The sequence below is a fragment of the Astatotilapia calliptera genome, chromosome 11 (assembly GCF_964374335.1).
Source record: "Astatotilapia calliptera chromosome 11, fAstCal68.1, whole genome shotgun sequence".
Lineage (NCBI taxonomy): Eukaryota > Metazoa > Chordata > Actinopteri > Cichliformes > Cichlidae > Astatotilapia > Astatotilapia calliptera.
In genome coordinates, this window is record NC_137432.1 from 2,984,382 (window position 1) to 2,998,134 (window position 13,753).

The 13,753-nt window shown below is 41.9% G+C and overlaps 1 protein-coding gene across 6 annotated transcripts in view; it reads left to right on the plus strand.

Moving 5' to 3' along the window:
* The window catches only part of enpp2 (ectonucleotide pyrophosphatase/phosphodiesterase 2), an 80,978-nt gene that overhangs the window by 17,584 nt on the left and 49,641 nt on the right, over positions 1-13,753 (plus strand). The gene's annotated exons all lie outside the window — the stretch shown is intronic.

The window sequence follows — 13,753 nt, forward strand, 5'->3', positions numbered from 1 at the left end:
ACGCAATAAATCTCCGTGCGCGCCCCTGACTCCCGTGCCGTGTCTTCTTCCGTACTCCTGCCGGGAAATAACAGAGGCAGCCGTTGGTACAATTAACTTCACTGTAGCAAGCTGGAGAACTGAAGGGCAGTCTCACGATCCGGGATCGAGGAGCTCTCAGGCTGTGTCCCAATCCAGCGACCGCATGCTTCGGAGTACGAGCTCGGTACTTATAGTACGGTGAGTACTACAAGCAGAGGCGGAGCCAGACATTTCAACCACCCGGGGCTTAGCCCTGAAGGGTAGTATGCATGTGGAAATTTTTTTTGGGGGGGGGGTTAGAAATGACTGAAAGATTAATAGGCTTTGTTTTGAGTTTTGTTCAAAAAAGAATGACTTCATATAGGGAAAAATATATATCACACATGCAGGACACCTTAAACTAGTTTTTTAATTAAGCAGCGAGGCAGAACAAGGTCAGGGCTGTATCAAGACACGAGGACTAAACCCCAATTCAACCAGACCCAGAACTGATCTGGAATTAAAACAGGACTACAACAGTTCAAAATCAGGACTACTGAGGACTTAACCAAGACAGAACCAGAATCAGAACTAGATGATAGTAGCACTAAAAATCATCATAGACCTGCACTACACTTATTTTTTAATTCTACCAAAGTACAATATTTAGATTGAGAAAAGTTTATATAATTATTTAGCCTTGTTGTGCAAACAAGCTGCAGAACTTAATAAATATAGAGTTTGAAAAATAACAAACCTAAAAAGAAACACTAGGTACAAGACACAGGAGGACCTGTGATACGGTGATACTTTTAGTAAGCAACCATTTGACTAACATGTGTGTCTCACCTGCTCTTGTTCATCTCTGTTCTGTCCTCATTCTCCATCCCTCTCTGTTCCTCTCTCTCTTTGTGCTGACAATCATCAAATATACAGATATTTACAAACTCTTCAGATAAAAACACAAACACTTTTTTAATTGTAACATCAAATCAGACTAAATGTTTATTTTTTTAGATTGATAAATATAAAAAACATATTTGTTAACTTTCAGAGTAAAGAGAGAAACTATCTGTATTTCTTAATTGTAAATGGCACCAAATTGTATTCAAACTGAGCCACACTTATGGAGCTCCACAGTTCTTCTCCTGGTGTTTTGTTGACATCTCTTGATGTTCCCATGTCACAGAAACAGGCTCTGTGTTTTGCCTTATATGCATCCACAGCTGTGCCACCAGTTTACTCACATGGACTCTACTAACCTATCAGAAGCTTCTTCAGCTCAGAATGGAATCGTCTGGAGTTTTCTTATTAATTAACAATAAACTTAGTGTACATGTACTCCTAAATTTGATGAAAGTGATAAAAAACAGAAAGCTCTGTCTCTCTTTATTCTGACATTTAACTAATTCAAAATATATTTCAATATTTATCTAAAACAAAAGTTTACTCTAAATTGATGTTGTACAGTAAAAATGTTTTATGTTTTCTCCCTAAAGTGTAAATATCTGGTTACAAATGTGAATATCCTGCTGTGTACTGAAATCCCTCTTGGGCTACGTCCACACGTACACGGGTATTTTTGAAAACGGAGATTTTCCGTTTTCGTTTTAAAAAATAATCCCGTCCACACATAAAGGCAGAAATGAAGGAAAACGCTGCTATGAACATGCCAAAGCAGCAGGTGGCGCTAGATTCCTAACCGTGTAGAAATGTTGGCCAATCAGAAGTCTAGAAGCCTCGGCGGGAAAAAGTAAACAAAGCTGGGGCATAGAAGCAGAACCGAGTCGTATGTGTGGAGGGACAGTAACTGTGTGTATATGTAAGCATTTAAACACTGCAGATGTAACGGGTGTATTAAAAAATAATTTATATTTCACCAAAGATCCATCCTGCAGTGCTATCTTGCTTCGTCAGTATTGGTTATGTATTTATTTAAATATGTTTATTTTCTGTATTTATATTTTGGGAGCTTTTATTTTGTTTGTGTGACCTTTGACTTCCCACGAAGTCACTTCCTGTAGCTGCGCGCTATTTTCCTCAGTCGCCTAGAGGCCCCGCTGAGGAGAGGTGTTCATGCAGAAGTCCAGTAAAGTGAAGTTGCTGTACTGTTTTGTTTTTATTTTAAACAGTTCTGGGAGAATAAATCCACCCAGCTGGCAAAGTGAGAGCTGACTCCTCTGGTCATTTGCACAACACAACGCAGAGAACTAACGGCAATAAGAGTTTAAGGCCAGACCGGCTACACAGAGAGTACAATTAACAGTAACAGTATTGTAGGAATTCATTTCACCGAAACAATAACGTGGCGCACAGTGTGACGTCAAAAAAGGCGCACATCTTTGACGCTGCGTTTTCTCCGTTTTTCTGTCCACACGTAAATGCAAAAACGGAGTTTTAGAAAATATCCACCCTGCCCGGAGTTTTTAAAAATCTCCGTTTTCAGTGACCAAAAACGCCGTTTACGTGTGGACGAAAGGTGCAAACGCGTAGAAAAATCTGTGTTTTCAAAAATACCCGGGTACGTGTGGACATAGCCTTGTTTTTCTGTTATCAAACTGTTCTCCCACCAGGAGCTCAGTCTGAGTGGAGTTTTTTTTCTCCTCCTCTTACCTCATGTAGTGTATTTTCGTTGTTTTTTCCTATCAGCCTACCTTTCTGACATGTCTCCCCAATGTGATGTTTGTGTAAAGTTGGTCAGAAGGTTCCTTTGTGAGTGCGCATGCGCCATTAGCGTGCTGCCTGCTGTAACCCCTAATTTCCCTCGGGATGAATAAAGTATTCTGATTTCTGATTTCTGATTTTGCATAGAAATATACTGAACAACATACAAAGCATAATATATAAAATAACATTTACCTGAGTTTTTTCTTTGAAAGAAGCCTCTAATGTCCATTCTTATATTTCAGTACATAACTGAAACCGATTTAGTCGGGGAGGGTAAGAACTGAAAATATGAAATAAACACACGTAAGCTAAGACTCTAAAAAAAATAGCATTTGTTCGGCTTTTCATTTCGCCATTTGTTGATTCACTTGAAGAGCGAGTAACGTAACATGGGTCAAGTGATCAGTTTGACATCTTTCGTGATGCACCGTCATATTTACATTATTTGTACAGTACGAATGATTTGCTTTGGTACCTGCTCAAACTTAAGCTCTCCTTAGTATGGCTGGCTCCGTTTCTCCAACAGCGCACTCACGGGCAGCAGCTGCCCCGCTTAGTCGCTTAGTGTCTGAGCTCGGATCATACCAATATCAGGGGGGATTCACGCACAGTCGTAAATTCCCACAGTGTGCACTATGTGCTTCGAATATTGTGTGTACTTTTTGTTTTATACAGTTGTCAGCCAGGCATCTAACTATGAAAAAATTACACTCCAAAAGACCCCGGGCTTCTGACAAAACAACCCGGGCTTAAGCCCAGTAAGCCACCCCCACGCTCCGCCCCTGCTGCTGTCTGTACTTTCTGTGCTAGAATCTAAATCACTGGATTCAGAGGAAGATCCTACCAGCTGCATTTGGGTCATCCCAGGCTTTTCTTTGACACCCAGACTACAAGACTTGTCATCTTCTTCTTGCCATGCCAACCTGCGAAATGCAGGCAGATTCTTTTTGCGTGCAGCTGCTCTTCTCTGTCGGTTTCTTTGGATTTTAGCTGCATTCACACAGTTGTTAAAAGTGGAAGCCCGTCTAGATCTCCCACCGCTCTGTTCGCTGTTCCTTTTGATTTCACTGGTGGTAACAAAGCTGTCGATTTCATTTTCTAGACTGAGGAGTGGGCACACTTCCATGCTCGTGCAGGATGACTTCGTGTAGCAATCTACTGCAGGGTCCTCAGGAAGATGTTTCATTGTAATGAAACGATGTCCCAGACCCTCAACAGGTGTGATTCTTTTTACAGGATCCACACACAGCATCCATTTGAGCAGGCTTAAAAATGCCGCTGTGTCTTTCACTTTGGATTCTGTGTTTGGCTGTGGGTGGTGTTTGGCTAAATCATCTATGCATGCATATTTGTCTGTGATTGTTGTACTTTGTTTGATCACAGTGCCTGTAGATGCTGAATACTGAGCTGGTGTCTTCAGTACCCATGTGCGTTCTATTATCCCTTTCCTCATCCAGAAATATTTCGTACTGTACCTCCCTTCCTGTAACATGCGTTTACTAGGCTGACCAAGCATGTGAACAAAACCTTGCATCATTTGATATTCACACCTGTTGAAAAACAGGTGGTGGCCCAAGTATAGAAAAGCTGCGACACAACCGAGAGTCCACATGTCTGCCGATTCAGTCACCGGTATGCCCAACATGACCTCAGGCGCCCTGTAACTAAGGGCCTGAATAATAGTGCCAGGTGGAATTTTTGCAGGACTTGTGGCAAAACCAAAATCAATAAGTTTAACTTTATATGGCTGTTGAGACTGATTTACAAGCATGATATTATCAGGTTTGATGTCTGCATGCATCATACCTCTGCTCTTCAGAGCGGTAAGAGCCACAAACATCTGCTTTAAAATGACCCGAATATCACAGAGAGCCAGTGGACCGCGAGACCTTTTAATCACGAAATCATGCAGACTAATGTCTAGCATTTCCATTGAAATGAAGGTGCGATGTTTGTACTCGAAAACTTCGTAGTACTTTACCAAATTGCACCGATCCCTATCCAGAACACTCAGTTCTTTTATAGCAGCGGCCTCTTTCCAAGCAAACTTGTTGTATTCCCTTTTAGCTGCCTTGACTGCTACCCTTTCAAAAGTGTCTAATTTTACACATTCCACCACTCTCCCAAAGCTTCCTTGTCCGAGGAGCTTATATACCATGTATTTACATGTTTTACTTTGAATGAGGGCGTTCCTTTGTAAACCCTCATCACTGTCATAAGACGACGAAGACGAATCCGAAACCATTTTTTCACAAATATATCTAAAGTTTTACACCTGGGCAAAAACAATGTGACCGCAGTATGAAGCTGGCAGGTTCTGTCAGTAGGCGGGTGTAGCAGGCTATTTATACCTTTTGGATCAAAGGCAGCGTTCGCTCACTGTGATGTCACCGAGTGACGCAACAGAGCGTAATGCTTTGATCCGGAGCAGCGGTTAAGAGCTTAAGAAGGTCTCTGGTTAGGAAGATAAACTGCTTGACTGGCAGTCCACATCTGGAGTGGACAGCCTGTCGCAATGGGATCAGACACGCTGTCATTTCTGGAAAAGTCCATCCCGGAGGTGTCCGACGCGGACAGCTGTACCTTTTAATAAGAATCCCCCCCTGGCTCTACATGGCGGTGTACGTTTGAAAGTGCGGACGACGGTAGGAAATTCTTGATACCTTTAGGTGCACCTTGTAAACTCAGCAATGTGTACTCCAAACGCCACCATGGTTATTTCAAAGTTGTTGATTTATAGCTTTTTTTTTACCCTTTTTCTGTGTGAAATTTCCCTTTGTTGATATTTTTGAAATTCCTACTTTTAAATAATGTTAAACAATCCCGATACAACAGCGACGTGTCCTCAGCTGCTGTGATCTTTTTAAAGTTTTACATTTGCAGGACTTTGAAGTTATCTGTCACGGTTGCGCTGGCAGACCGTGGCGATGTGGGGGAAATAGGGCCCAAAACGCGGGACTGTGTGCGATGAATGCAGTTGCGTTTATTTACAGTGATGTAAATATTACGCAATAAATCTCCGTGCGCGCCCCTGACTCCCGTGCCGTGTCTTCTTCCGTACTCCTGCCGGGAAATAACAGAGGCAGCCGTTGGTACAATTAACTTCACTGTAGCAAGCTGGAGAACTGAAGGGCAGTCTCACGATCCGGGATCGAGGAGCTCTCAGGCTGTGTCCCAATCCAGCGACCGCATGCTTCGGAGTACGAGCTCGGTACTTATAGTACGGTGAGTACTACAAGCAGAGGCGGAGCCAGACATTTCAACCACCCGGGGCTTAGCCCTGAAGGGTAGTATGCATGTGGAAATTTTTTTTGGGGGGGGGGTTAGAAATGACTGAAAGATTAATAGGCTTTGTTTTGAGTTTTGTTCAAAAAAGAATGACTTCATATAGGGAAAAATATATATCACACATGCAGGACACCTTAAACTAGTTTTTTAATTAAGCAGCGAGGCAGAACAAGGTCAGGGCTGTATCAAGACACGAGGACTAAACCCCAATTCAACCAGACCCAGAACTGATCTGGAATTAAAACAGGACTACAACAGTTCAAAATCAGGACTACTGAGGACTTAACCAAGACAGAACCAGAATCAGAACTAGATGATAGTAGCACTAAAAATCATCATAGACCTGCACTACACTTATTTTTTAATTCTACCAAAGTACAATATTTAGATTGAGAAAAGTTTATATAATTATTTAGCCTTGTTGTGCAAACAAGCTGCAGAACTTAATAAATATAGAGTTTGAAAAATAACAAACCTAAAAAGAAACACTAGGTACAAGACACAGGAGGACCTGTGATACGGTGATACTTTTAGTAAGCAACCATTTGACTAACATGTGTGTCTCACCTGCTCTTGTTCATCTCTGTTCTGTCCTCATTCTCCATCCCTCTCTGTTCCTCTCTCTCTTTGTGCTGACAATCATCAAATATACAGATATTTACAAACTCTTCAGATAAAAACACAAACACTTTTTTAATTGTAACATCAAATCAGACTAAATGTTTATTTTTTTAGATTGATAAATATAAAAAACATATTTGTTAACTTTCAGAGTAAAGAGAGAAACTATCTGTATTTCTTAATTGTAAATGGCACCAAATTGTATTCAAACTGAGCCACACTTATGGAGCTCCACAGTTCTTCTCCTGGTGTTTTGTTGACATCTCTTGATGTTCCCATGTCACAGAAACAGGCTCTGTGTTTTGCCTTATATGCATCCACAGCTGTGCCACCAGTTTACTCACATGGACTCTACTAACCTATCAGAAGCTTCTTCAGCTCAGAATGGAATCGTCTGGAGTTTTCTTATTAATTAACAATAAACTTAGTGTACATGTACTCCTAAATTTGATGAAAGTGATAAAAAACAGAAAGCTCTGTCTCTCTTTATTCTGACATTTAACTAATTCAAAATATATTTCAATATTTATCTAAAACAAAAGTTTACTCTAAATTGATGTTGTACAGTAAAAATGTTTTATGTTTTCTCCCTAAAGTGTAAATATCTGGTTACAAATGTGAATATCCTGCTGTGTACTGAAATCCCTCTTGGGCTACGTCCACACGTACACGGGTATTTTTGAAAACGGAGATTTTCCGTTTTCGTTTTAAAAAATAATCCCGTCCACACATAAAGGCAGAAATGAAGGAAAACGCTGCTATGAACATGCCAAAGCAGCAGGTGGCGCTAGATTCCTAACCGTGTAGAAATGTTGGCCAATCAGAAGTCTAGAAGCCTCGGCGGGAAAAAGTAAACAAAGCTGGGGCATAGAAGCAGAACCGAGTCGTATGTGTGGAGGGACAGTAACTGTGTGTATATGTAAGCATTTAAACACTGCAGATGTAACGGGTGTATTAAAAAATAATTTATATTTCACCAAAGATCCATCCTGCAGTGTTATCTTGCTTTGTCAGTATTGGTTATGTATTTATTTAAATATGTTTATTTTCTGTATTTATATTTTGGGAGCTTTTATTTTGTTTGTGTGACCTTTGACTTCCCACGAAGTCACTTCCTGTAGCTGCGCGCTATTTTCCTCAGTCGCCTAGAGGCCCCGCTGAGGAGAGGTGTTCATGCAGAAGTCCAGTAAAGTGAAGTTGCTGTACTGTTTTGTTTTTATTTTAAACAGTTCTGGGAGAATAAATCCACCCAGCTGGCAAAGTGAGAGCTGACTCCTCTGGTCATTTGCACAACACAACGCAGAGAACTAACGGCAATAAGAGTTTAAGGCCAGACCGGCTACACAGAGAGTACAATTAACAGTAACAGTATTGTAGGAATTCATTTCACCGAAACAATAACGTGGCGCACAGTGTGACGTCAAAAAAGGCGCACATCTTTGACGCTGCGTTTTCTCCGTTTTTCTGTCCACACGTAAATGCAAAAACGGAGTTTTAGAAAATATCCACCCTGCCCGGAGTTTTTAAAAATCTCCGTTTTCAGTGACCAAAAACGCCGTTTACGTGTGGACGAAAGGTGCAAACGCGTAGAAAAATCTGTGTTTTCAAAAATACCCGGGTACGTGTGGACATAGCCTTGTTTTTCTGTTATCAAACTGTTCTCCCACCAGGAGCTCAGTCTGAGTGGAGTTTTTTTTCTCCTCCTCTTACCTCATGTAGTGTATTTTCGTTGTTTTTTCCTATCAGCCTACCTTTCTGACATGTCTCCCCAATGTGATGTTTGTGTAAAGTTGGTCAGAAGGTTCCTTTGTGAGTGCGCATGCGCCATTAGCGTGCTGCCTGCTGTAACCCCTAATTTCCCTCGGGATGAATAAAGTATTCTGATTTCTGATTTCTGATTTTGCATAGAAATATACTGAACAACATACAAAGCATAATATATAAAATAACATTTACCTGAGTTTTTTCTTTGAAAGAAGCCTCTAATGTCCATTCTTATATTTCAGTACATAACTGAAACCGATTTAGTCGGGGAGGGTAAGAACTGAAAATATGAAATAAACACACGTAAGCTAAGACTATAAAAAAAATAGCATTTGTTCGGCTTTTCATTTCGCCATTTGTTGATTCACTTGAAGAGCGAGTAACGTAACATGGGTCAAGTGATCAGTTTGATATCTTTCGTGATGCACCGTCATATTTACATTATTTGTACGGTACGAATGATTTGCTTTGGTACCTGCTCAAACTTAAGCTCTCCTTAGTATGGCTGGCTCCGTTTCTCCAACAGCGCACTCACAGGCAGCAGCTGCCCCGCCCCCTCACTCAGTCGCTTAGTGTCTGAGCTCGGATCATACCAATATCAGGGGGGATTCACGCACAGTCGTAAATTCCCACAGTGTGCACTATGTGCTTCGAATATTGTGTGTACTTTTTGTTTTATACAGTTGTCAGCCAGGCATCTAACTATGAAAAAATTACACTCCAAAAGACCCCAGGCTTCTGACAAAACAACCCGGGCTTAAGCCCAGTAAGCCACCCCCACGCTCCGCCCCTGCCCTAAAGACAGGCTGGAGAGTTCCCAGGAGAAGGGCTGCTTCTTCTGTCCAGAAGGCGAATCTCTGTCCAAGCCGTAAAAAAAGCAATGCCAGTCAGAATGGACTCTCGTTGTGTACTGCTGCTCTCTTCTGTGTGTTCAGTCACAGGGTTTATAAGTGACTACATTAAGCCACTTTCACAAACATTTGCTTGACCTGATTTGTTGCCGGAGCCAAAACTGCAATTAATACTAACTTTGAAAACTGTGATTGTGATGGTGCCAGTTTGTCTATAATACTAGCCATACCCCTCAATGCAGAATCTCTCCATCAGCTGAATACACCACCACAGGCAAATTGCTGGCATGTCCTCTGTGAATGATAGTGGAGGTGAGGTGCTGATGCAGAGAGCATACTGTAAAGTAAAAGAAACCTTTAACATGTTTAAATGTTATATTGAAGTAATGGCAGGAAAAGAAAAATTCTCACCATCAGCATAAAGATGCCGCAGCAATTTCCATTGAACTGCTGAGGAAAGAACTGTAAAAAGAAAAATGTGTCCTTAAATGAAGAGAGCTGACATGCACCTGCTAGTTTTTTAATCACATTATTTTGTACCTGATGAGCTTTCAAACTTTCGCATTAAAAACATACCTCAAGGTCTCTTCCTGTTTTCTCCATCCAGGATCCAGAGTCAATAGAGGCTGCTACTCTCCTGGCATTGTAGAGAATACACATAACACTCAAATCAAATGTTTGCCATTAATACAAAAATTCATGAAGTAGGGATGCAACAATACGTTTTTCAAACCGTCAGATCCTTGGATCTGAGTTTTTGCCGATACCAAGTACCAGTGCTGATACTTCTACCACACAGAAAATGTAGTGAATCGGAAGGCAGGTTTTTTGTGTGTTTTTTACAAATAATAACGGTGAATAAGATTTTTTTTATGTATATTAATAGAAATGACCCAAAAATTCTAAATTTGGATGAAAAATAAACATTTTCTGTGAAACTTTTACCGATTTTCACATTTCAAGTATCTGTTCATGGTATTGGTTAACAAAAGATATGGATACGATTTCATTTGAACCGTATGGGCCTGGATACCAGTATCGGTGCATCCCTATCATGAAGTAGCCTAAGAACGAGGTTCCCTCCTGAACTTTTAAGCCTGAAACCGAGGCTGCTTTTAGACGACCTAGCCAAAGAACACACTTGGCCATTGAACAAGGCCAGAACAATTTTTCATTTCTTTAGTGTCAACCTAAATATGGCTCGGTAGAGATCATCTCCAAAACCATCAGGGCGAAGTGAGTCCAGAAAGAGTATCTGTCTCTCAGCTACCAATATAGCCTGAAATAGACATGTTAGCATCATCCATGAGAAGACGACATGTCAGCCTCCATTATGGTCTATCAGATGAAAAAACACAGCGCGAGAAAGAGAAAGGGCACTCACACAGAGCAGATAATGGTCAGCTTCACCTGCCTGCCTGCTCCAAGCTGGAAAAAGCAGGATGTCCTTGGACCTAAAGTTTTCCTACAGGTATTGGTACAAATTAGTAAAAATGCACACACAGGAGAAAAATGAACAAAAAACATACCGGCAAGCAACGCAGCAGGTTGACTTGTGGATCCTTCCAGGTGGCCCTGACGTAGAGGTCAGCAATGTGAACATCTTTTCCCTAAAGGAAACACACACAAAAACCCAAAATCAATACACAACAACCATTCATGGCTATAACCAAAGAAAAAAGTTACCAGTACAACAGATTACATGTCTTTGTGCAGCTTCGCCCACAATCTTCAGACAAGCATTCCCAATCTGAAAGAAACAGCAAACAGAATACGGTTTCAGTTACTATTTTCTTTGCAGTGCATTAGCTAAAGTAACAAGATATACTTACAGTAGATTCCATGGATTGTTCCAAACCCAGGCTCCAAAAGTCTTCCCGAGTCAGGCAGATATTGTCTTCCTTCACTAGGAGTTCTCCTCGAGGTCGGTTTTGATCCAAAACATATTCGAGCTAAATGAGAAGAGCATTTCATGTGATTTTGCTTCAATATAATATAGAAAATAATAAAGAAAAAGAATGAAAGGGAAAATACTAAATAAGGCTGGAATTACTCTCATGCTTCAGCAATTCTAAAACCATCAACGACTTTGACTTATTAAGGTTTAACGTGACTGCACAGAAATGCGCCTTACCAGACTGGACTGAAGAGGGTCCAAGTCTTTCTGCCACTTTGCTCCTGGACATACTGATGATCAATCTGCCATTCAGGAGTCCCATATGAGTGGTCCAGGAGAAACTTCCTCTCAGTTGGTGGATCTGATGATATGCAAATATTAGGGGTGCAACGATACTCGTATCGATATTGAACCGTTCGATACAGTGCTTTCGGTTTGGTACGCATATGTATGAACAATACAAAATTTTTAATTTATTTTATCAACTTTCCTTCTGACGATGCTGTCTGTGTTGGGCGCTCAGTGGATCTGCGCTCGACAGTGCAGCCTAGGCGGAGTAGTCGAACGCAGATTCACTGGCAGGGCAACCGAATCTGTGGCTCCAGAGCTGCAGTGACATGAGCAAACTTGGCCTAAATACATCATATCATATCAAGGCATGAATAACACTTTCACAAGTTTTACCTGGTTCACAAACTCCTTTCCTTGGTCAGTGATGATTTTCTTGACCATGCCAAACGTGTATAACTTCGAGGTCATGATTGCAGAGACCTCAGCTGCAGTCTTGGACTTAAGAGGTTCTGCAATCACCCACTTAGTATACAGATCGTTCATTGTCAGGACATATTGGTTCCCTAGACGTGTTTCCGGGAGTGGTCCAGTTAAATCCATGCCCAGCACCTCCCAAGGTTCTTTTACCTGTAGGTCACAGAACTTATCAAATTAAAATTTAAAGCTACCCTGCAGCACAAAAGCTTATTAGCATGAAAATGAAATTGGTGAACAGGCCTTAAGATGTACCTTGATGGGATGTAATGCTGGTGCCACAGTCTTGATTGGGTCATTCATCTGGCAGCGATGACAGCATCTGACCTGAAAGATATATCCCAAAAAATATTTCAAGGATACCGAAAAACCAGTTGATGTAAATTGATAACAATTTAAAAAAAAAACAGACACACACAGAAACTAATGTTGAAATGTAAGTGTGCAAGTAAAGACAAGGTTCTTTATCTTGTTAACTGAAATAAGGCCATACCCATTCACTGATGTCCTGGTTCAATGTTGGCCAGTAATAGCCAGCAACAACTCTGTTTCGGGTACCTCTGACACCATTGTGGTTCCCGGTACCAGGGTTATTGTGCTTTCCATCAAAATGGGCTTTCTGTCCTCCTCTGACATGACTACCAGGCGCATGCACTGCATACTGGGGCCAGTGTAGAAGAGTCTGTTGTCTGGTACAAGATGAAAATGTAAAAAGCTGAATTTGCCTACAGGACAAATCGTTCCACCGAGGACGCCATCACCATAGCGCTCCACACTGCGCTGAGTCACCTGGAGCACCGAGGAAGCTATGTGAGAATGCTCTTTCTGGACTTCAGCTCAGCATTCAATCATATCATCCCGGAGATCCAGGTCCAGAAACTGTCTCACCTGGGACTCTCCACCCCCATCTGCCTCTGGATCAAGGACTTCCTGACAAATAGACCACAGTCTGTCAGACTCGGCCCCCACCGGTCCAGCACCATCACACTCAGCACCGGGTCTCCACAAGGATGTGTTTTGAGTCCCCTCCTGTTTACGCTCTACACATCCGACTGCTCCCCTACCCATCTCTCAAACACCATCATAAAGTTCGCGGATGACACCACAGTGGTTGGACTCATCTCAAGGGGGGATGAGTCGGACTACAGAGATGAGGTCAACAGACTGACTGAGTGGTGTTCAGTTAACAACCTCCAACTGAACACCACGAAAACTAAAGAACTTATCTTGGACTTCAGGAAGGGCAGAGCAGACCCGGCCCCACTTTACATTCACGGGAGCTGTGTGGAGAGGGTACACTCCATGAGGTTTCTGGGCGTGCAGATATCTGATGACCTCTCCTGGACTGCAAATACTACAGCGGTGGTTAAAAAGGCCCAGCAGCGTCTCCACTTTCTGAGAGTGCTCAGGAGGAACAACCTGGAGGAGAGGCTGCTGGTGACATTTTACAGAGCCACCATAGAGAGCATCCTAACGTACGGCATAACAACATGGTATGCAGGGTGCTCAGCTGTGGACAGGAAAGTACTGCAGAGGGTCATCAACACAGCCCAGAAGATCACTGGCTGCTCTCTGCCCAGCCTGGAGGTCACTGCAAACTCTCGGTACCTCAGCAGAGCTGGCAATATCATCAAGGACCACTCTCACCCCAGCAACCAACTGTTTGAACTATTACCGTCAGGCCGACGGTACAGGTCACATAAAACCAGGACAAACAGATTCAGGGATAGCTTCTTTCCCAGAGCTATCACCGTAGTAAATAAGCACAAAAACAATTGAACCTATTCCATACCGTCACTGTCATTATATTATGCTGCTATTCATACTGTCATTATATTAATGCTGCTATCCTGTATATATTGTACATACTATTGTTTGAGTACTTACGATTGTTTTTTTT